Source organism: Suncus etruscus, chromosome 5 (assembly GCF_024139225.1).
Source record: "Suncus etruscus isolate mSunEtr1 chromosome 5, mSunEtr1.pri.cur, whole genome shotgun sequence".
Classification (NCBI taxonomy): domain Eukaryota; kingdom Metazoa; phylum Chordata; class Mammalia; order Eulipotyphla; family Soricidae; genus Suncus; species Suncus etruscus.
In genome coordinates this window covers 35,056,713-35,080,758 of record NC_064852.1, presented here as the reverse complement: position 1 = coordinate 35,080,758, position 24,046 = coordinate 35,056,713, and the positions used below count along the sequence as shown (strand labels likewise).

At 35.4% G+C, this 24,046-nt stretch overlaps 1 protein-coding gene and 1 non-coding gene across 2 annotated transcripts in view; both read left to right on the top strand.

Moving 5' to 3' along the window:
• The window catches only part of NXPH2 (neurexophilin 2), a 133,749-nt gene that overhangs the window by 63,043 nt on the left and 46,660 nt on the right, over positions 1-24,046 (top strand). The gene's annotated exons all lie outside the window — the stretch shown is intronic.
• On the top strand, positions 21,681-21,839 carry LOC126010307 (U1 spliceosomal RNA). Its single transcript, XR_007496389.1, has one exon. It is a non-coding gene; the product is annotated as a U1 spliceosomal RNA (small nuclear RNA).

Below are 24,046 nucleotides of genomic sequence, written 5' to 3'. Positions count from 1 at the left end.
CACAGTGTTTTCTCTATTCTGTTTCTCTAAATAGGGAAATCACAAAACCAGTACTAATGGACATCAACAATTTGGAAAAAAAAGTTATTAACATCTATCATATCTTTCTGTATGTGTTATGCCTTAGGTATTAAATTTGGCAGGCAGTCAGATTGTCTTAGTACACAATCTAATTTCTTTCAGGTGCTAGACTTTTGCTCTTATGCTATTTGCATAAATCTATTAAGCAAATTAGATAATTTGGAGTGAGGACATAGTGGAAATAAAAGAATTCAATTGAATTAACACAATTATGCCAGAAGGTGGACCTAGTTCTTTAGTACCTCTCCTCTCGTTATTTATCAGGCCATTAGGAACAATGCATGTCATTTCTAATTTGTGGGCAAATGAACAAAACCTGCTCCTGTCTCTGTTTAGAGTGATTCAGAAATCTATCCTTGCACATCATCTTTCCGGCTCCTAAGGTAAAGGGAATAGAGAAGTCATAATTGCATGAACATAGTTACTTTATTTCCAGTGATTTAAAGAAAACAGTACATGAAGCTTAACTAAATAAGGTTGCTTTTACAGGCAAGAAACTCAAGAGGTATATCAGGCTCCTATTAAATACTTGTAGAATGAATGAAAAAGATAATAAACAAGTAATACTCAATAGCACAGAAATATATTAATGGTGATCTTATAGTATGATTTTATTTGTTTTTTACTTTAGCATGTCCACTGCCACCCATCACAAACATATACATAGCATGAGCTAAAAGTAGGATTTAAAAAATACATTGGAATTTATTCCAGTGTAAATTTTGAGGCCAGAAATAACCATAAATTATAGTCCAGAGAAATAACCATAAATTATAGTCCTAAGGAATGATCTATTGCATTAGGACATTTAAACTCCTACACTTTTATAACAATAAGCCAAAAAAAAAAAAAAAAAAGCTCTTCTGTTGATTTTTGCAGACTGTTTTATGAACTGCAGCCTTTTTTTCCTTATCTTAATTTGAGAGTGGTGCATTGAATAGAAACATGTCTATAGGAACTAAAATTTATCTCTTAAGGAGATAAAATCAGTATCTGGGGTATTGTTTACTAATTCACACTGAAAATAGAAAGGTTTAATAAGAAACACATTGGAGTCCCCTAATGAATACATTGTGAATGTGTGTGAAATAAAAGATCAGGAAGTCCCTTGTGCCCACAGTCCTATCCCAGTTCTGTTGTCTGGTCCCACAGAACATGCATTATGATAGGACTTCTCTTGGGGTCTTGGATAAAATGGTTATTTTTTTCTTGCACAAAACATAAATTTTTTTTAATGAAATGCTTCTACAATTGACTTCTAAGTCCAAATAGAGCCAACCTTTAGAAAGGGTTTTAATTTTCTCATGTCCTTCTTTCCTATCCACTCCATTCTCTTCACTAGAAGCAAGAAATGAATAGTGAGCACGATGGGTAGTGAGCACTATGTAGCAATACTGTAAAAGAAGAGGTCTGTTCAGTTCTTACTTGTCTCTCTTCCTTTGGAGGTGTCTTAAGGTGTCAAGTTGGAAAATAGTCTGTGAGTTTTAAGCCTTAGAGTCCCTCTTCACACCGTTTGGTTTAAGTAAAAAGAGGAGAGTAAATACCAGGATCTGCAACTTCTGAAACTTGTTGAATGAACTAATGGTTTTGCCCATTCAGAAAGGTAATAACTGGGGACACACTCCCAGCTCCAGAGAAGCCATGGGATGGAAGCAGGTCCCTTAAGTACTCGTAATCCTCTGTTACAGAAAGCTCCTTTACTGCTCTTGCTGCTCTTGAGTTTATCAGGAACAGTCTCCTCAGGCCTGAGGGCACAGAATGATTTACACTTTGAATCAGAACATTTTCATAAAATATTGCCCCTAAACAATTACTAATGGTAGACATAGCGAGAAACAAATGAATTCATGAGAACTTATCGTAGAATACTTAAAAGGATGCTCAACTCTGTTATTTTTCTAAATTATATTATCTAAAAACCTGCAAATATATGTATGTTTTAGGCATTGTAGGTGATAGATAAGTACTTAAGACTTTGGCCTAAGCTCTAGGTTTTCCACCATGCATGAAAGTAAAAGCTGAATCCTTTAGAGTGCAGTGGAATTTGTGCTCACTGCAAGGAATAATCAGTACATGGTGGAATAATACAATTAGGGCAAAATCTTAGAAAGGGGATTGTACAGCAAAAGGTTTGTATTCTAGGAAGGTACACAGTGGTTAAAATTGGTGAGTGGACAAACCAAAGACAATGACTGATAAGGAATTAGGGGAAAGGAAAACTATACTCAAGTCCTCCACAGCTCAGTGATGTGTGTGTGTGTGTGTGTGTGTGTGTGTATGTGTAGCTCAGTGCAGGATTGTGTGTGCATGCATACACACCTGCACATGTGTTTGTGCATCTGTCCTTGTCTGTGTATTGAGTTAGAGGTGGGATAATAAGGCTGTTGAGTAGAATTGTGAATCTGCATATTGACACAAGAGAGCCCAAAAAGGAGTAAATGCCAAAGTCCATTGATCAGATCCTGTGACAGCAAAATCCCCATTTTGGCTCTCTGAGCAGCCAGTTTATTTATATATCAGATATATCAGTTTTGTCTAACAGGAAATTACTCTTCTAATTATATGACACTGGTGAATACCTCATGGTGACCATATTGGGTCCATTGGGCACCAACTAAATGCCCTGTTTTGTGAATTTTAATTTGATTTGATGGTTTTTAATTCAAATACAGAACAAAACCAAAAATTTTCAACTTTTAGAAACTATAGATATCAACAGAAGATCTAGATAGATAGATAGATAGATATATAGATAGATAGATAGATAGATAGATGATAGATAGATAGATAGATAGATAAATGATAGATATTTCACTTCTAACTAGAATAATCACAGAAACTATCCTTCAATAAAAATAATCCATTATGCGATCATTAGATGAATGGGAACCTAAAGGCTAAGTCATGAACCTAACGTGAAAAGATAGGCAAAGCATGAAAAGACAAGGCCAATTCTGTCTGTCATATGTTTACAGAAAAAAAGGCAAGTGGATCATCATGGGCATCCCAAATTGCCAGAATCAATGGTTTTGATCAAACTGACAAAAAAATGATTTCAGTAAAATAATCGGTGCTATAAGAGAGTGGTACTGTGATTTCAGTTGAACAGCGATACAATCACAGGTAAAGAGACAAGTTTCTATTATGCTGAGTGAAATAAGTCAGAGAGAGAGAGAAAAATACAGAATGGTCTCACTCATCTATGGGTTTTAAGAAAAATGAAAGACATTCTTGCAATAATAATTTTCAGACACAAAAGAGAAAAGAGCTGGAAGTTCCAGCTCACCTCAGGAAGCTCACCACAAAGAGTGATGAGTTTAGTTAGAGAAATAACTACATTTTGAACTGTCCTAATAATGAGAATGTATGAGGGAAATGGAGAGCCTGTTTAGAGTACAGGCAGGGGTCGGGTGGGGAGGAGGGAGACTTGGGACATTGGTGATGGGAATGTTGCACTGGTGATGGGTGGTGTTCTTTACATGACTGAAACCCAAACACAATCATGTATGTAATCAAGGTGTTTAAATAAAAAAAATGTAAAAAAAAAAAGAGACAAGTTTGGATTAGTTTAAATGTTGTTCTTATAAGAGAGCTATCACATCAAGTAGGATTGGAGCATATTGATGACTTAAAAACAGTCTACATGATAGAAAAGGGATAAGGGAAATTCTATTGATGTTTTCATTAATTAGTCAGATTTCTCTGGCTAATATTTTTTTAGGGGGCACGCCTGGCAATGCTCAGGGGTTACTCCTGGCTCTGAACTCAGAAATCACTGCTGGCAGGCTCAGGGGACCCTAGGGGATACTAGAGATCAAACCATTATTGGCAGTGTGCAAGGCAAATGCTCTACCTAATCTTATCTCTCTGACTCCTCTGGCTAATATTTTTAAATAAAAATCATGTCAGTTGTAAATCATAATTGTGTAATAATAGAGTAACAGAAGCATCTTACCTTCTTGAAAGTGCAAACTATCTTAAGAGGTGTCTGCAAAATGGTGTTAACTAAGGAACATGAAGGTGTGGAATCATCCTCTGAGACTGGAAGACAGAGGAAGGGATGTGTGTGCCATCTTGAGTAACAGCTGGTCCTAGGTGGTTTAGAGGAATTTGCGTCAAAGATAGTCTGAACTGTAACTCTCTGTTGATCTAACTAAGCATTCTTGGGTCTTAAGATAAACTGTAAATTGGAACTATTCGTACTGCTGGAGGAAATGAAAAATGATGCATTCACTGTGAAAAACATTTTTTGTGGTTCCTCAGAAATCTAAACATAGATATTCCATATGATCCAGTGATTCTACTTCTAGGTATTGAAAAACAAGAAAGGCAAAAAAAATTGAAAATAGGAAATTAAACAGATGCCAGTGTTCATCAAAGCATCAATATCTAAGTCATAGGTGGAAACACCCCAAGTGCCCATCAACAAATTAATGGATAAACGAAACAAACCACATGACTAAAAATGAGTATTATTGAGCCATAATATGGAAACAATATCTGACATACCCTATAAGTCATAGTAATCTTTAAAATATTAAGTTAAAATAAACAGAACACAAAAATACAAGAATTGTATAGTCCTCTTACATAAAAAAGGGCATTTTTAGAATCTAGGAAGTCAAAAAGAAAAGAATGTAGGTAGCAAAGGCCTTGGGGAGAAATGCTTAATTTATGTAACATTTCTGTTTGATATATTTAAGCAGATTTGCAATTAGTCTAATGGTTACCCAATAATCTTAATGCAATTAGTACCACTGAATTATAGATTTAAAAATGAATAAACGACACTGGAATGATAGTACAGTGAGCAGCACACATGCCTTGTACATAGATGATCAGGGTTCGATCACAGCATTCAATATGGTACCCTGAGCCTGCCAAGGCATAATTCCTGAGTAGAGCGCCAGGTGTAATTTCTGAGCACCACTAGGTGTGGCCAAAAAATAGATGGTGAGCCCTGAAAAATATTTTAGAGTTAAGTCCCATGGCCCACACAGTTTAATCTATGGCACTGAAGAGGGTGTCCATGAACCCTGACAGGCATGATTCCTGAATACAAACCAGAAATAAGCCCTGTGCACCATTGATATGACCCCAAAACAGATAGATTCTATAGAGTTAGTTTTATCATAGTTTAACATTTCTGAAAGGGATAATTTGCAGGAGCTGCAATGTAGGCAAGTAGGTGAATTTAAAGCCTTCTAGTTACAGAGAAGTCTTTCTTCCTTAGGGATAAAGTACTAAATAGTCCACACTGTTGCATTGTGAGGATATGAGACCACTGTACCACCACAATAAGTACTACCAGCCCACATCCTAGCTAACCTCTGATAACTCCCAGAGTCATATCTGTGATTTCTAATGACTTTGTTGCAGATTAGAATTAGTTTCACCACTAGTATCACTACTGTTCGAATACACATAGGGATCTGGGGAATATTGGAAGAGCTAGTTTCTGCAGTTTTTTATTTTAACTTGGTAGAATGCCAGAGAACACAGCTTTTGCTGTCATAATTGGTCTAAATTTAAATGCTCTCTTGTTTTCGTTTCAAATTGGTTTGTGTGTATATGTGGACACAGCCTAGGTTTGTGGGCATAGAGTATATTTTGTCAACATGGAAAGAGTGAATCAGAGTTTTTTTGTTATCTAAACCAGCACTTGTTTTCTGTCTTGATTTCCTATGCGTGGTAAATATCCTCCAGTCTTTGAGTCAAGGAGAAGTTGGAATTCAGCCACTTAATTGGAGGTTTTCCAGTTCACAGTAGTTAACTTTTCTGCAACTTGTCTCCTTAATTTAGAACAACATGCAAAGAATAATGAGCACAATACTTCACATCAGTTTGGGCCAATTTCTAGACTGTTCTTTAGAATATTTAGAACTAACAAGACATGAATTGTTTTCTTTTTTTTTTTTTTAATTTTTTCTTGGGCCACACCCGTTTGACGCTCAGGGGTTACTCCTAGCTATGTGCTCAGAAATCGCCCCTGGCTTGGGGGGGACCATATGGGACGCCAGGGGATCGAACCGCAGTCCGTTCCTTGGCTAGCGCTTGTAAGGCAGACACCTTACCTCTAGCGCCACCTTCCCGGCCCCATGAATTGTTTTCTTAAGTGTTTTTAGTACGATAGGAAAGAAAACATGTTACCTCAAAATTTATTGGTGATTTTCAATCAAATTCTAAATGGGATAGTTTAATATTTTTAGTGAATGCAGCATTAATTTGCATAATAAATAGTATTACATCTGCCAACCATAATGAAATTATTTTTAGCTTTAGGCAATCAATACTGTCTTTTGAAATATTTAAATCATGGTTAAGAAAGAGTGCAGGTTCAATTGCACATTCAGATACTTTCTAAAACATCTTAATTCATCTATGCTTTCTTCTCTTGAGTTTAGATTCTCGGCTTTGGTGATAGTTGCAAAGTGGTGAGAGTGTAGAGTGGCCAATGACTTTCACAACAGCTTTTGATTTGGGGTGGGGGGTTAATGTATTCCTACACTAGAAAAAAATGGAATTCTCTGTAAAGACATTTATTAACTTCCCTATCTATTTGACTAAATGGAATTGTAGACAAGACAGACAGTGGCACCAGGAGAGTCTGCATAAGACAGCCTGGCATCTTGGGACAACCAGAGCTGTGACTGTAATCTCAAATTATTTCTGTGAGGAAGAAATGAAAAAAAATGTATCTATAGAACTCAGCTTGACTGCCCAGGGACTTTTCTGACAAGGTCAGATTTTAAAGGGCAGATACAAGTCTTACTTATTAAATTAACTGATGACATGGAACCCAGAGAGAGGAGAGAGAGATATGCTGGCAGACAGGAGTGAAAAAGAACTCAGCAGGTTAGAATGATGGACCAAGTCTACAAAGAAAAAGTTAAAAAGGATCGTTTAAGGTCTGACACTTGGATACAAAAGAAGCTCCACAAACAAAGGATAAAGAATATATGGTTATCAAGTATAAAAAAGTTTTAGTTGAAAATAAACTAAATTTGTGAGTCATCAATATGGTGAAAGCTTTCCAAATGTGCATAAGATTTCCAGAATGCTTATGCAAGCCTAGACTGTATTAATAGACTATGGTATTTAGTATGAAAAAAGTGATATATCATAAAGCATTTTCAGGCAATATACACAGATGTTAAGCAAATGTTAGTTGGGGTCAGACAAGAATTTTTCAGATTCTACCTTCAGCTCTTTATGTCACTTCAGACAGGCTAAAGAATTAGTCATTAAAATAAAAATGTACTGTGAACTTTTATCTCTGAATGTTCAATTTTGTTTTGTTGAAGTAACATAAATTATTTCATTGAAGTAACATTGGTTAATAACATCATGTAAATTTTTCAGATAAATTATCTAATATACTGCGTTATAATCACCAAAGATATATTGCCAAGCTTCCTACAATTAACTCCTCTTACCTGTTTTTTCCATCTCCCTCCCATATTCCTGACTGGAAATAACTATATTTTTATTTTATAAGTATTTATGTTTTGCTTTGTTCATCAGTTTTGATGATCTTCTACATGTCAGTGAACTAATTATGACATTGGTATTTGCCTAGCTTATTTTACCTAGTATACTTTAAGTCTGTCTATGTTGTTTGAAATGAGAAAATATGTATTTAGTTTCTAAATAATAGTCTATTGTGTATGTATACTACATATTTATATCCTATTATCTGTCAGTGTGTTTAGGTTGCTTCCAACTCTTGATTATTATAAATATAGCTTAAGTTAACATGGGGACTTAAGTCTCTTCAAGTTATTTTTCTTATATTTTCAGGTAAGTTAAATAAAGAATAACTATATGGTTTATATTTTTTACTTTTATTTTGCCTATAGGAACCAGTAATTCTCAGGGGTATTCGGCTATGTTGAGGAGGGCTGGGAATAAAGGTGGAATATGAGGTGCCAGGGAACAAACTCAGAATCTCACATATTAGAGACATGCTTACCAGTTGAACTATGTCTTCTTATTTTAATTTTTGAATAAACTGCATACTTATTTACATAAGGGAGGCACCAATTAACATTCCCTTTAGTATATAGCAAGGGTTCCCTTTGTTCACTTTCTTTTGAGTATTTATTGTTATTTATTACTATTTAGCTCTGATTTTTCTAATAATGAGAAATAATTAATATATTACATGTCTGTTGACTTCATATGTCTTCATTGGTGAATGGTAATTCAGAATTCTTTTGGTTTAGAAAAAAGACCATTCTTTATAGAGCATCTTCACTTTGTATTCATTAGATTAGTGATTATGATTTCAGACTGTCCTATAGTTTCATTTTCTGTTTTTTCTTATTAATTAAAATAATATATTTACTTTTATATAATAAAACCATATTACATTATTGTTATATATATAGGGGAAGAGCAATAGTACAATGGATAAGGGGCTTGCCTTGCATGCAGAATACTCAAATTAGATACCCAATACCCTATATGGTCCCCTGAAAACCACCATGAATGACGATCCCTGAGTGCAGAGGAAGGAGTAAGCCATGAACACTTCGGGTGTGGTCCTCAAAACAAAACCAAAACAAAAAATTTTGAAATATAAACTCTGAATATGGACCCTAAAATATTTTTTGCTTTTTTAAATAAACTCAAGATTTAGTTAATAAGATTACATGCTTTCTCTTTTTTAAAAAAATAGAATGGAAACCAAAAAACATTTTCTAATAACACTACATATTTCTAAATTTTTTTTCTTGCCTTTTCATCTTTGCTCTAACAATTTTAATTTCAACAACTTTTTTTTCACTGTGTTCCACGTCAAGGCCGGTTTAATAATTCAAAACAAGAACCTGCAGAATTGATGTTGCTTGTGGCCCCTGGTGCTGATAATTACTTTAGCAACTCTTGTGGTGCTGGGGACATCAAAGAATGCAGCAAATAATGTATAAGGATTGGAGGAATATGTGGTACAAGGAAGCAAATCCAGGTTGGATGCATGGTAGGTAAGCATGCATACCCTAACTGCTGCATTATCTCCCCAAACCAATAGCAATATTTATGAATATGCAGCAACTGTCAAGTGTTCAACTTAACTGTTATATAAGTTACAACATTTTACTTGCTCATATTTCACTAGATAATATAAATTTATTAATTTATGTCATCTAAATATCTAATATAACTCATATAAGTAGAATGGGGAAGAAAACTGTACCACACAGAATTCGAGGGTAATGGATGGAACCTGAGAGACAGTAGGGTTCCCCTACCCCTTCCAGAGGTAGTACTTAGCCAAGAATAAGTCCTAAACACCCCCAAGTGTGGCCTCATAACATGTATAATATAAGGTGTTTATACATATGCAGATATACATACACATATACAATGAATAAAACAGTAGCTATGACCAGTGTACTCTAAAAACAAAATGCTTAGATTTAGAGTGGGCTTCCTATTGAATCTAGTGGAGACATTTAGTTTGCAGATAGATTGATTTTATGATAATAATATTCTCAGCTATTTGAAGGTTTCTTTGAGATATCAAGGAGAGATAGAAGTAAAACCTCTGAGTGGGGCCAGAGAGATAGCATGGAGGTAAGGCGTTTGCCTTTCATGCAGAAGGTCATCGGTTTGAATCCCGGCATCCCATACCCCCGTGCCTGCCAGGAGCAATTTCTGATCATGGAGCCAGGAGGAACCCCGGAGCACTGCCGGCTGTAACCCAAAAACCAGAAAATAAAACTTCTGAGTAATGTTTTAGATAAATTTCAGCTCATCCTGGGGCCAGAGCGATGGCGCATCGGTAGGGCGTTTGCACGCAGCTGACCCAGGATGGACCGTGGTTCGATCCCCTGGCATCCCATATGGTCCCTCAAGCCAAGAGTGATTTCTGAGCGCAGAGCCAGGAGTAAGCCCCCTGAGCATCACCGGGTATGGCCCAAAATTTAAAAAAATTAAAGCTCATCCTATCTGAATTTTAATAGAGGAGTTAAAAATGATACGGGCTTTCTTAGGGGGATACTTGTTACCGGACATGTTTAAATACATATGAATGGCTAATTTGGTAGTGATGCATCTTTAACAAATTCAGGAATTTATAGAAAAATTTCATCAATCTGTTATTTATGGAATTTAGTTAGATATTTATAGTTTTTTTTTTTCTTACAGAGAAAACAATTTTGGAAAATGTACTGAGAAGGATAAGGGAGCAGACAAATCTTTTGTTTACAGACTGATAAAATTGGATCAATCCTAAATGATAGAGTGAAATGACTGTATCATCTTACATTTATAAAACAGATTATCTTTTAAAATAAAAATGATTGCCTCTAAATGTTTGAAATCTATTCAAGGAAGATCTGCATGTTTAGACTAGTTAGGCCTTTGGCTGAATAATCCTGGCCTATACATTTGGGGCACACAATTTAGTTGACTCATTCTGCCAAATAAATGTTAACCTAAGCCAGAACATAGTCATTAACCCCCTTGTCGCAGTCAAATTGAGCATAAAATGGACCATCACACAATAACATGTTAAATCTTTACTAGATTTGCTAAATCTAAGACTTTGTAGATACAGAAGGTTCAGAATCTTTATTCTTACCATGAGTGAGCTCATTTGAGACAGTGTTAAGGGGTGTGAAGAGAGAAGACAAAGCATTGTAATGTTGTTGGGTAACTGATATAATTAAATCAGATCAGAGTCATGACATAGATGCCTAAAGCCACCGAAGAGTTTCTGTTTAGAATGATACTATTTATTATATTGCCTATCAGCATATATTAACATATGATTTTCAATTTAGACATTGTTTACCATGTTTCTTTTTGTTTTATAGCTGTAACGTTATGCTTACATTACATTATATTATGCCTCCATTTCAAATCACATAATTAATCACTAGTATTTTGTATTTCATTATATTGGTCCAGTTCAGATTAATCATATCATGGACCTAACATTGTAACAAGAGTAGAATCTCCATACTCCCTTAAACCAGAGAGTAATAATACTAGTTTTTTGTTTCAGGGATCACATCTAGAGTAGCTTTGTGGTTACTTCTCTCTCTTTACTCAGGGAACCATATGGATGGGAAGGTTCAAACACAGTTCAGCAATGTGTGAGACAAATGCCTTATCCACTGTACTATCACTCCTGCCCAAAGCTTTGATTTTTAATAAACCACCATAATTTACAATTTTCCAATACTATCAAAAGTAGGATTTCATGCATACAACATTCCAGTAGCAGAACCTATATATAGTGCCCATTTCTATCACTATCCTAACTACATTCTGCACATTTCTGACTGTAAACTATGTTCTGTAGAATAGTTCAGCCAGTTCATCTAGTGAATCCTTGTTGTTCAATAATAAAAGAACATCAGTAAAAAAAAACTGTTCTTGTTTTAAATATAACATAACGTCTGTTATAGGTTTTGATGTATTTCACTGAGATGCCTACTGGGTTGCTAAATTTCACCCCAGTATCTGTGTTTCACTTCTCTTTAAGTTTACTGTGGCAACTTTGCCTTTAAAAGGCTCTAGGGACTTATTATTTTAATCCTTATACATCGTGATTTATCCCTTCAAACATCTGTCAGCTGTGCTTTGTCTTGAAATTGGTACCTATGCTTCCACTGATTTTTCAGCAGCTGCTGAGAGACATTCATTAGAATCTCAGAGGGTGTGTATGAATGTAATATTTTCTTTTACTAATGATCTTTGAAGCATTAAATAGTATACATCCCATATCTACAGGAAATCTTGACTTTTCATTTCCTTGCTTTAAGATGTGAAACATTAGGTTTTACTCAATTAGCTAAATTAACACCCCGGTCCCTGGGTCCTAGAGATATAAAGTAAATATGAACTTTAAGTTCCTGAGTTAGATGGCTGTAATTTAATAAAAAAAAAAAAAGAGGACTTGGTCCGTTCTCTCCAGCAGTCATAAATGAGAGCTAAGACACAAATTTTTATGAATGATTTCCAAATTAATTAGCTGAAGAAACATCCCTTGATTCCACTACCATTAAACTTGACCTAGCTTTTCTTTGCTTCACCTTTTTCCTTTGCCCTCCTATTTCCCTCCTTCTCTTTGGTTGACCATTTCATAAAGCTCATGTTTGGGTTTAAAGATAACAGAAAAACATGTTTGTTGTTCTTAGCTCTTAGGGACTTCTAGATAAAGGTAGTAGTCAGGTACAGTGTTTAAAATATTGAAATAATCTGTTCTGCTATTTTATCATCATTCTGCTTTCATCAATAATTTTACCCTCAGATTACTTTATTCAAGTTATTTTTGTGGTAGACAGAGTGGAGAAGAAATTTAATTTAAGAAGAATTTTGCATTTCCTGTAATTCTGGCGGTGACCGCTGTTTATAGGAACCATGAAATGATATGATGCTTCAGGAAAACTAATTTTACTCAAGTCAAGACCTGAGGTTGAAATATATTAAGATAAAAAGTAACAAAAGCTGGAAAATGGTTCAGGTAGCCTCTAAACAGAGAATTCTCTCCATGTTCCTCCACACTTCTCTTGTTCTAAACCAAATTTATGAATCATTCCTTTCTCACTTTTCTTTCCTATGATGAGCATTTATTTATCAAGAGCTGCTCCCCAGGAAAGCTTGGTTTGTACTATGTGCAGATTTAATACTGCAGTGAAATACTACCTAGAGAATTTCCCCCAAATTCCCTAAGATAGATTCTGTAAGCAGACCAACCTTCGCAAGTGAATAGAACATGTTTCTATAGCATAAAGATTATATTGTTAATGGTTTATAGGAGATACCACAAGATCTTTGAAGGGAAAATGTGTCTCTGAAATATTGAAAATCAGCAGCACTTTATAATGGTAAATCATAAAGTATGGAGTTAGATAACCAAGATATAAACCCAGAACCTCACTGTTGCTGCCTCTTAACATGCAGATAAAGATCTATAGACCACATGATCTAATATATAGTAAGCATTCAGTGTATGGTCCTTCTTTGTAAATTCACCTCTACATAGATGGATGCATTTAGTGGACAAACTCTGTTACGCTTTCTTCGGATAATTAATTTTTCTTTGACCTCTTCCAATAAAATGGCCCATCATTTTATACATAGTTCCTATTTCAAATGTCAAACTCCTTATGTTTTCCTTAGTGTTCCATTTTTTATCTGTTTATTAGTGTGTGTGCGCGTTTGTATGTATGTATGTATGTATGTATGTGTCATGTCTACACTCATTTGTACTCAGTTCTTACTTCTGATTCTGCTCTCAGGTATCACTCCTGGCTGTACTTAGGCAAACTTACAATGTCCAAGGATGGAACCCATTTCACTGTGTGCAAATCAATCAACAAGAGCATTACCCACTCTATTATCTCTGACTTCTTTGCCTCTTTTCTTCCTATTTATACTTTAAAATTTAACATTTTACAGATTTCACAGACGAACAAGCTTTCCAACCCTGCTCAATGCCATTCTGGGTTAGCAATATCACTGAACTTTGTCATAAAACTAGAAAATGTTAACCCACCTTCTTGGACCAGCAGTTCATAATGCTCCAGGAGTTACATGAGTTATTGCTTATTAAGGTTTTTTTCACTTGCTATGTACTCCCATTTAATTGTTTTTGTTTTTTTGAACCAGAAGGTATCTTTATAAATAGTTTTACATTTCAGTCTATTAGCCATATTTACAATTCTCCCTGCCTTTGTTGCTTTTAAAAAAAAAAAAAACAACATGATTCTCTAGATATCTTTCAAGTTGCCTTCTTTTGAATGCCAAGGTAACTCTTGTTTGAGGCTCCAGGGGAAGAGAACAGATGTGAAATTCTCCTGCAGTTAAAAGATATCAGCGCCACTGTGGTTCAACCACCGATATGAACCAACAGATAATTACAGTTTAAAATTAGTATTTTAATGAACCATTTTTAGTAAATGTAAAATGAAATCTCCCAGGCATTTAAGAATTGAGCAGAGTGGGAAGGGAGGCACATTAAACAAGAAGAGTCCAACAGATGCTGGTCAGCAGGTGCTAGTCTAATAGAGTTGAACACTTTGATTTTTTGAAATATAGATAGCAGGGGAAAGTCCATATTTAGGTGTGAACAGAAATACCTAAAAAAAGCAATGACAAATTTCAGTCAGTCATACACCTGAGGCTTTAACTGAAGAATACAAATTAAATGCAAGCACAAAATATAGGAAAATAATTCCTTATCCATTAAACCAAATATTAAGTTTCTCTTTTTCCCTTTCAGATACTAATGGCATCATTAAATATTTATAGGGTCTTGGTATCTAGCAGTAATTGTTAGTCATATATAAACTGTTTCAGCAAAATACAAATGTTCTGAACCAGATATTAGCAGGGAAATTGATTCTTGGATTGTTAGATTTTTTAAAATGTTTGCGTGACCAAATTTATATTTTACTAAAGACTTGTATGTTATACAATCTACTCAATTAATGAAAACATTGTAGAGAATATAAAAATGTTTTGAATGTTGGACTAAAATGCAGTATTGGATGCAATCTGTAGGAGTTATTAAAGGAGCATGGCTCCATTTATTTTCCAGGGCTTATTTGCTTAGGCAACTTTCATTTGTTTTTTAAACTCTCTGTGCTCTAATCTCTAATTTGAAAAGTAAAGTTACCGCCATTTGCCTTTGGATTACTGAGAAGAAAACGAAATTTGTTGGCACCTTCCAATTTAACAGATCAGCATAGTGACATATCTGGTATGTGAGTGGAATAATGGACACCATTACATGGAATGTGCATGGAGTAGGTGAACCACATGTTAGCACATAAACTTTAATTTTTATCTTCAATGTATTTGAAGATTAATTTTGAATGAAAGGCTGCTATTACTAAGAAAATAGACAAGCAAAATGCAACCACTGGGGTTTTGCCCCCCAATAAGAGCCTTATAGAGATCAGGAATAGAGCTTGCTTACCCAGATTTTGACAATCTATTCCTGCAGAAAATATACCATGCATACTAATATTATTCTCCTTAGAAACCAGGCACACAAGATGTGCTTTCACTTCTGCCATAAACTGGCCTAGTTCCCATAACCTACCTAGATCTTGAACTGTTTAATCTGTTCTTGCCATTGTCTTGAACCAACTGTTGACTACCGCTCCAATAGGAAATAGCTCTTAGAAAGCACTTAAAATCAGAAAAAAAATCATTTTTATCACTAATATTATCATTATTATATTTTAGGGTAACATGATTACAGTAGTATTAATATTTATAGTTTTTATACACGGTAGGTCAATCTCACCACCATCAAAATGCTCACCACACTACCACTGTCCTTACATTATTTTCAGATTACTTCTTTACACCTCCTTCCAACTTGGTAATCAGTTTGTGATTCAAAACCAAGGGATTGTCATTGCTCATTATTTTCTATTCCTTTGTTTCATCTTTTCATAACACAGATAAGTAAATTACTCAGGAATTGACTTTCTTATACTGACTAGTTTTTGCTTAACATGATATCCTCCAATTTTATTTAGGTTGCAGCAGACTGCTGGATTTCATCTTTCTTGTAACTACCTAGTATTCCATTGTATTCATATACCACAACTTATTTATATGTATTCATCTGTCTTTGAATATTTGGACTGTTTGAAAAGCCTATAAATTGAATTAGTGTTGCAAAGTATTATAAAGGTACAGATATACACATACACACAGGAATATGCTTGACTTACTGTTTTTGTGGTGGGGAGGGAGAATGCTAAGAATTGGAGGTGGTGTATTATTTGGAAGCTCTATTTATTACATTTTCAAGAAATCTCCATGCTGTTTTGCATAGAGGCTGAACTAGGCAACATTACCATGAATAGTTAATGAGGTTTCTTTATTCACTATATCCCTGGGAACACTGATGGTTTTCCTGTTCTCATTGGTGTGATGTGATATCTTATTATCATTGTGATTTGCATGCTTATGTTTATAAATGATATTGAACATTTCTGTATATGACTACTGGCCATATGCTGCCTTTCATAATGTGCCTATTCATCTCATTATATTTTTGATAGGGTTTCTGGCTTTGTTGAGATTTCTGAGAAAGTTATATTTTTAGATATTAGCCTTCTAACTGGTACGTTGTATGAAAATATTTCTATCTTGAAATAGGTTATTTTTAATCATCATTCTTAATTATTTAAAATGTAATGACTGGTAACTGCAACTGTACATTTTTATTTTCTTTATTTGCATAGCTCTCTTCTGGAGTCAGTCTTGATTGGAGAAGGAAAATGTCTATTGCTCTTTCTCCCAAGGCAATAGTGCCTTTCACTAGGTGTTACTTCTGCTCTCCAAAGATTTTTTTAAATTTATTGGCAACTTCAGAATAGATAAATATGCATTTTAATTTTTCTACATGCAGTCACATTAGTTTATTGTATAAATGGAAAGAATTAAGTAAAGAGATAAAAATGAAAGACCACGTCTTTTTCCTAAGACAAAATAGTAACCTATTTTTGCATAGTCTGCCACTAATTTTTATGCATATATAAACTGTTTTATTACAAAAACGTGCATTAACCCCATACAGACTTAACTATATTTATTTGGAAGATTGGTATTGTGGGTGGTGAGTCACACATGGCAGTGTTCATGGATGTAAATTTTACAAATATAACTTATTTGTACAATGATTTTTTTCATTTTTTAATTTAATTCTCTTTAAATAATATCTTTATTATATACATGTTTGTAGTTGGGTTTCAGTTATTAAAAAAAGAACACACCGTCTTCACGAGTACAACATTCCCACTACCAATGCCCCCCATCTCCCTCCTCCCACACCCCCTACCTATATTCAAGACAGACATTCTATTTCTCTCATTCACTACCATTGTCATAATATTTGTTCATGTAGTTATTTCTATAACTGAATTCACCACTCTTTGTGGTAATATTTATATTGTAGGCTGGTCCTTTCAGCCTTCATCTCTATTTTCTCTAGGTATTATTACAATAATGTCTTTTACTTTTCTTAAAACCCATAAATGGAGCCGGATAGATAGCATGGAGGTAAGGTTCTTGCCTTGCATGTAGAAGGATTGTGGTTAGAATCCCAGCATCCCATATGATCCCCTGAGCCTGCCAGGAGCGATTTCTGAGCATCAACAACAACAAACTAACACCCATAAATGAGTGAGACTATTCTGTGTCTGTCTCTCTCCCTCTGACTTATTTCACTCAGCATAATTTCCATATCCATCCACTGTATAAGAGTATTTCATGACTTCATTTTTCCTGATGGCTGCATAGTATTCCATTGTTCATATGTACCACAGTTTCTTTTGTCACTCATCTGTTTTCAGAAATCTGGGTTCTTTCTAGATTCTGGCTATTGTAAATTGCACTGCAATAATATAGATGTGCAAAAGGCATTTTTCAATTGTGTTTTTGTGTTCCTACAGTATATCCCTAAGAGTGGTATAGCTAGATTATTTGGGAGATAATGTCCAGTTTTTTGAGGAATCTTCATATTGTTTTCCATAAAGGCTGGACTAGATGGAATTCCCACTAGCAGTGAATGAGAGTTCCTTTCTCCTTACATCCTTGCCACACTAATTGTTCTTGTTCTTTGGGATATGTGCCAGTCTCTGAGGAGTGAATTATAAATCAATGATGAAATTAAAACATAAACCATAAACCAGAATTAATTTATTTTGATGACATAAAGTTTTTTATTTTTATTTCAGTTTCTCTTTTCATATTATAACTTAAATTACTTTTTAAAAATGACAGTGAGAAAAGCCTATATTAAGTCCATAAACCAGGGGCTGCACCCAGAAGATTCCACATGCCAGTTCTTCTGTTTCTCTTCAGCTAGTATGTTGGGGGCTCTGGGCAGGACAGCTAGCCATAGGCCCCCTGGGCTGACCACTTAGTCCAGGGGACTGAGATCCCCCCATGCCAGAGTGCTCTTCAGGGCCACGCCTAGTAAATCGGGCCCTGGGGGGAGGGGGGAGAGAAATTCCTCCTCTATGCATACTAGACCCCATTCAGGAGTTCTTTTCTTCCTAGTATTCATTTTCAAAAGTGCACAGGCGCAAATGCGCCTGCGCAACATATATACTTTTTAACAACATTCAAAAATATTCTTAATTCTCGACTGTTTCTAGAAAAAAAATGGAATTCCCTAGATTTCGGATAAAATTCAAATAGGTCTCTAAAATCAGTGTATATGTAGACTGTTTCTAGAAAAAAAAATGGAATTTCCTAGATTTTGAGGATAATATTCAAATAGGTCTCTAAAATCAGTGTATATGTAGACGTGACTTCCTATACAATGGTCCTCTCTGACTGCCAAGCCTAATCCATAAACAATTTATACAATGTATATAGCCCCTCTGATATATTTCCCCTCCTCCACACCAGAGCCCCTTCTACTCCCTCATCTCTTAATCTGGATTCGTTATCTTCCCCTTAATTAACCCTCTTTACCCTCAGTTCTTTAATTTGTTAAGCACCAAGACCGACCTCTTGCCCCAACAGATTCTGCCCTTTCGCATACCCCTACAAAGCTCATTATTATTCCTTAACTCTCTCACTCCCAACCATCAGAAACCCATATCTACCCTTTTTAACTTCAGTACTACAGAGTTCTAATCACACACCAAAATCGTGCATTGGATTTAACAACCTCCAACTGTTTCAAAAGACATAAAATGGACACATAGGTCTTTTGAATATTTTATGTGTATTTTCTTCAACAGCTATAACTCTTTCTAAATATTCTTTTACCATGACAATTCTACCCACTTTTTATCTTGTCTTCTCTTTGTGAGCTGTTCAATAAGGAATTTTGGTGGAAGAGTCCCTCAGTTTAATGCTTATGATTGAACCATGTCATGGGGATTGTTGGACTTGTTCTTATGGCCCCCATATGTGCTGATAATGCCACGTGGCATTGTTCCTTGTTTGCATAGGCACATTAAAACGGGAAAATACAGGCCGAGAGAGATAGAGCACAGTGGCCTTGCAAGCAGCTGATCCAGGACCAACGGTGGTTGGTTCAAATCCCGGTGTCCCTTATGGTCCCCTGTGCCTGCCAGGAGCTATTTCTGAGCAGACAGCCAGGAGTAACCCTTGAGCACCACCGGGTGTGACCCAAAAACCAAAAAAAAAAAAAGGGGGGGGGAGTACTATACATACAAATAAGTTCTTATCTAATAGAGATTGGAACACACAAATCTCATAGTGCAATGGGACTTTACACCCTGAACATTGATATAATGACCTGGCACAGACCTCAGATGAATGGGCATCCTCCATTCACCCCTGAACCAGGGAAACTATGAAACATCCAAGGTTTTTTATAACAACACCTGGAAGCAATCCTCTACCAGGGAAGACCCTACCATGGCTCTGACATCGACCTGCTCAAAAGAAATTTCCCTTAACACTAAGAAGACTCGATAACAACAATGACCTGCTTACAGGACAGGGTTCTCTGCATTGCCCTTTAATTATGAGGTGAAACAAGAGTACCATCCTGACTGTAATATAGGATATGCAGATTCCAGGATCTTTAATACAAAAACATGATACTAACCATAGAGACTGTGTGAAAAATAAAAGTGTATTGGCACTACAGACAATGACCAGGATTGGACAAACTTTGCCTGGAGCCTAGAGTTGGTCTTATGCCAGGAAACTTCAGGGGTAGGGTCTCCTTGTATTTAGGCCAAGGCTTTTCCTTTCCATGTCCCTCATGTTTTGGTGGGCCTATGCAAACAATAATTGCCACTCTAACACCGATTTTACTGTGCTCCTTTGACTCTACTCCTTAAGAATAACAACCCACTTAAACTTTTGAGGTTAACTTAAACTAATATGCATGTGCATAGAAATATAAAAAAGTACTTTGCCTTCAATGTTTAAGGAGTTACATAAGTTTTATGTCTTTAGATTGCTTTGTGTGCTGCTAAGAAATATTATGTACTCAATCTGGGGACTTGAGGGACAAAGTAATTGTACATGGGCTCTGTTTTATTTTCTTAATGTTCTTTGGCTGAAAGTTCAAAGTTAAGATATCAGCAATGGGACTACTGAGAATTCTGTTTATGGGTGATTGTCTTTCCACTGTAACTTTACCTTGTCCTCTTCCTTTGCATCTTTGTTCTCATAATTAAAAATAAAAAAATTAATAAAAATGTTCATAAACAGTTTTTGGCTAAAAAAAGATATATGAAAGAAGTTGGGCCAAAATGGTTCAAAGCAGCAGTTTTGTGAAAGTTCCTGTGACATCAAAACAAAAAGTGTAATAAACTTAAAGATCTTGCTGAGAAAATTTAATGGAAGAAGCAATGACCATTCCAGGAAAACTCAACTCTATGAAAGAAATAATTGTGGAAAGTTTAGAGTGGAGGAGCATTTCCCTTGGGTAGGAGGAAAGAAGAAGCAGATGCTGAGAAAGAAAAAGAACTGGCAAACAAGTACCAAACAGAAAAGGAACCTGGGATAGTAGTGTGCTTGAACACTGATGATTTACACTACAACAGTTCGGTACTAACATTTACTAACTCTACAATAGACTAAAGGAAAAACAAAACAAAACTACAAAAAAACCGATTCAAGTCTTGTCAAGTCCAAAATCATGGGATTCTACTCCTACTATGAACAGGAAGGGAGCAGCCATTTCTGAGGTGAACCTAATACACCTAGAACACCTAGTAAAGCTGTAATCTTGGCTCCGTTCCCACTGATTTACTACCCAAAATTATTGATACCACTCCACTCAATCTGACAGGTTTGTGCTGAAATGTTAAGTATTTTTGCTTTTTACAGAATTTAGTTTTGCATTCATGGCAGGAAGGTTGGGCTGCGAAAGGGAGTGTACTTTTTATGACTGAAACCCAACTACAAACTTGTTAGTATCCATGGTGCTTAAATAAAGATATTATTAGAAAAGAAAGAATTCAGTTTTGTGCTGAAACTTGGGGGTCATAGTGTCTCAGGAATTGTTAAACCCAATAAAGTGTGACCAAACCTGGTCTAGACTCAAGGCACATAATATCACTAGAGAAGAGGAAACATATGAGATTTAGAAAATAAAAATTTAATATTTAATATACAATAAAAAGAGGAACAGCTCTTGAGTCATTGATATTTCAGTAGGAGAAGAAACAGAGAAAGGGGAAGAATGGTTGGTGGAAGAAATATTAGCTCAGAACTTCCCTAGTAGGAGGAGGGGGAGAGAAGATCCAAGAGGTGCAAAGAGTGTGAAACAAAAGAAACTCAAACAGAATACTGTAATCAAAATGACAAAAACCAATGAAAGAGATTACTTAAAGCACTAAGAGAAGAGCCTCAAATACCATAGGAACAACATAAAAGTTTGCATTATAACTCTCAAATGATGTTTGACAAGCTAGTAAGGATATATTGAAAGTGCTAGAAAGGGGCTAGAGAGATAGGACAGCAGATAGCCTTGCATCTGGCCAACCCCTGTTTGATCCCCCAGAATTCTATTTGGTCTACCAAGCACCACCCAGAATAATCCCTGAGTGCAGAGCCAGGAGTAACCCTGAGCTTCACTACATTTATCCACGCCCCCCCCCCCCCCCCCCCGGCAAATGCTGATACTTACCTGGCAGGAGCGATTCCATGATCCAGAAGGTATATTCCCCAAGGTGAGGCTCACCCATTGCACTGTGGACGTGCTGACTCCTGCGATTTCCCCAAATGTAGGAAACTTGACTGGAAAATTTGTGGTAGTGCATGCTCTCCCCTGGCAGGCCAAAAAAAATGCTGTATGTAAATATTATGCAATATTATCACTTGTGTTTAAAGAAGTGATTAAAACATTTCAGACACAAACAGCTGAAGACAATTTATCCACCCAAAGCAGTTTTACTAATAAATATTGATATACTGTATCTATCTTAGGGTAAATTTCTAAGCATGACCCATTTGTTTCAAGAGTATCCGTTTTGAAGACTATTGATTCATTTGCCTACATTTCTCCCAGAGAATTTTCTAGAAAAACATCACCTGGCTACCTGTCTTGGCATTCTGCCAACATATAGCATCAACTGATTCCCTTAAAAATGTGCCAGGTTCATTATTTCCAAGTGTATATTAATATTTATTGCAGTACTCATTGGATAATTGTGTGTCCTATGAATTATGTTTTAATCCTTTGTGTACATTACACTGTAATTTATCTCTTAGTAACTAATCTCTAAGTGATGCATTAAATTTTATAAGAAAGAACATGAACCTTTTGCATAATTATTATTCCAAATATTTTATCAGTTTCTTACCTTCTAGAGGTATTTAGTATTTATTACTTTATTTTTAATAAACTTTAAGATAAAATTTTTATGTTATTCAGAAAATCCTATTAGGATTGTTAAAATCAAAATTCTCCAAATATTTAACTTATCAGGCCAGAATTAATAACGTCATGTAATTCATTTTTTGTAGTAAGTCATATAATATACCTACAATATTGAGAAATGCCTTTGTTTCTCATCATAGAGCTTCTAAATTTACTCATAGAAACCCTAGACATTTTTATTAAGACCATGTCTACATGTTAAACTTTGTGTTGCTACCCTAAGCAACATCTCATCAATTACATATTAACACAGCTAATATTAGAACTTAAAAAACACACTTCCTTATATTTTTTTAATTTTCTCTTCACATCCTTTCTTATTGATCTCTCATTTGTCCACTTTTCTAAAATTATATCAAGTTGGATTTTTAATTTTATTTCCATAGATTTTTAAATTTATTTTCTCATTCTTCCTTGATTGCCTATAGAAAATTACTTCCTGGTCCCTTTCAGCTTCTGGAAACCATCATTATTTGGTAGCTGCATAACTCCTCTCTGTCATCAAAGATTTTTTTCACATGGTATTTTACCTGTTTCTTTTTTTCTTTTCTATGAAGAACTTAGACTGAGAGAAGATACACCCTAATTTTATTTTAACTTGTTTTCATATATAAATAAGTTTTTAAATAATATAGATATTGAGGATTAGTATTTTAATGAATATCTCATTTCATGAATTACAAACACAATCCAAAAATCTGCAATACTAGGAGCATTATTGATAGAGAGTCTTCATAATTATAAATCCCTTCCTTTCACAAAGTCATAGTGTTCCTTTCTCTTGCCTCCTTACACAGACTTAAAGTAAATCTTTGCAAATATCAGTAACCTTCTACTAGACAACTCTTCAGCTTTATCAAAACAACTTTTACTGTCTAGATATAGCCACATCTTTTACAAATGTAACAACAACAACAATAATAATATTACCAAGAAGAGAATACAATATTAGTAAAACTTAAAAAAAAAGTCGAACTGGAGGGGCTGGAGCAGTAGCGCAGAGATAGATTCTTGCCTTGCACACAGCTGACACAGGACTGACCTCGGTTTGATCCCCAGCATCCCATATGGTCCCCCAAGCCAGGAGCAATTTCTGAGCACATAGCCAAGCGGGTATAACGCCTGAACATCACTGGGTGTGATCTGAAATAGAAAAAAAGAAGTCGGACTTGAGAGATTGTACAATGGGTAAATCATTGCCTTGTTTCCCGCTGATACGGATTTAATTCCTCACTTCCCAAAGATTCCCTCTTACCCCATATAGTCCCCAGAGCCGCCTGCCACAAGTGATCCTTGAGCTCAGAGCAAGGAGTAAGCTCTGAGTACCACTGGGTACCACTGGTGTAGCCTTAAAACAAAACAAGACAAAAAATAATAACTTTTTAAAAATAGATACCACAACATAGAGAAAGCAGGATAAATATGTAATTAGTCTTATTTGAAAATTCTTTATGTTTATTATAATTTTTATTTAAACAACTTTATTACATACATGATTGTGTTTGGGTTTCAGTCATGTAAAGAACACCACCCATCACCAGTGCAAAATTCCCATCACCAATGTCCCAAATCTCCCTTGGGGAACCAGAGGAATAGCACAGTTGT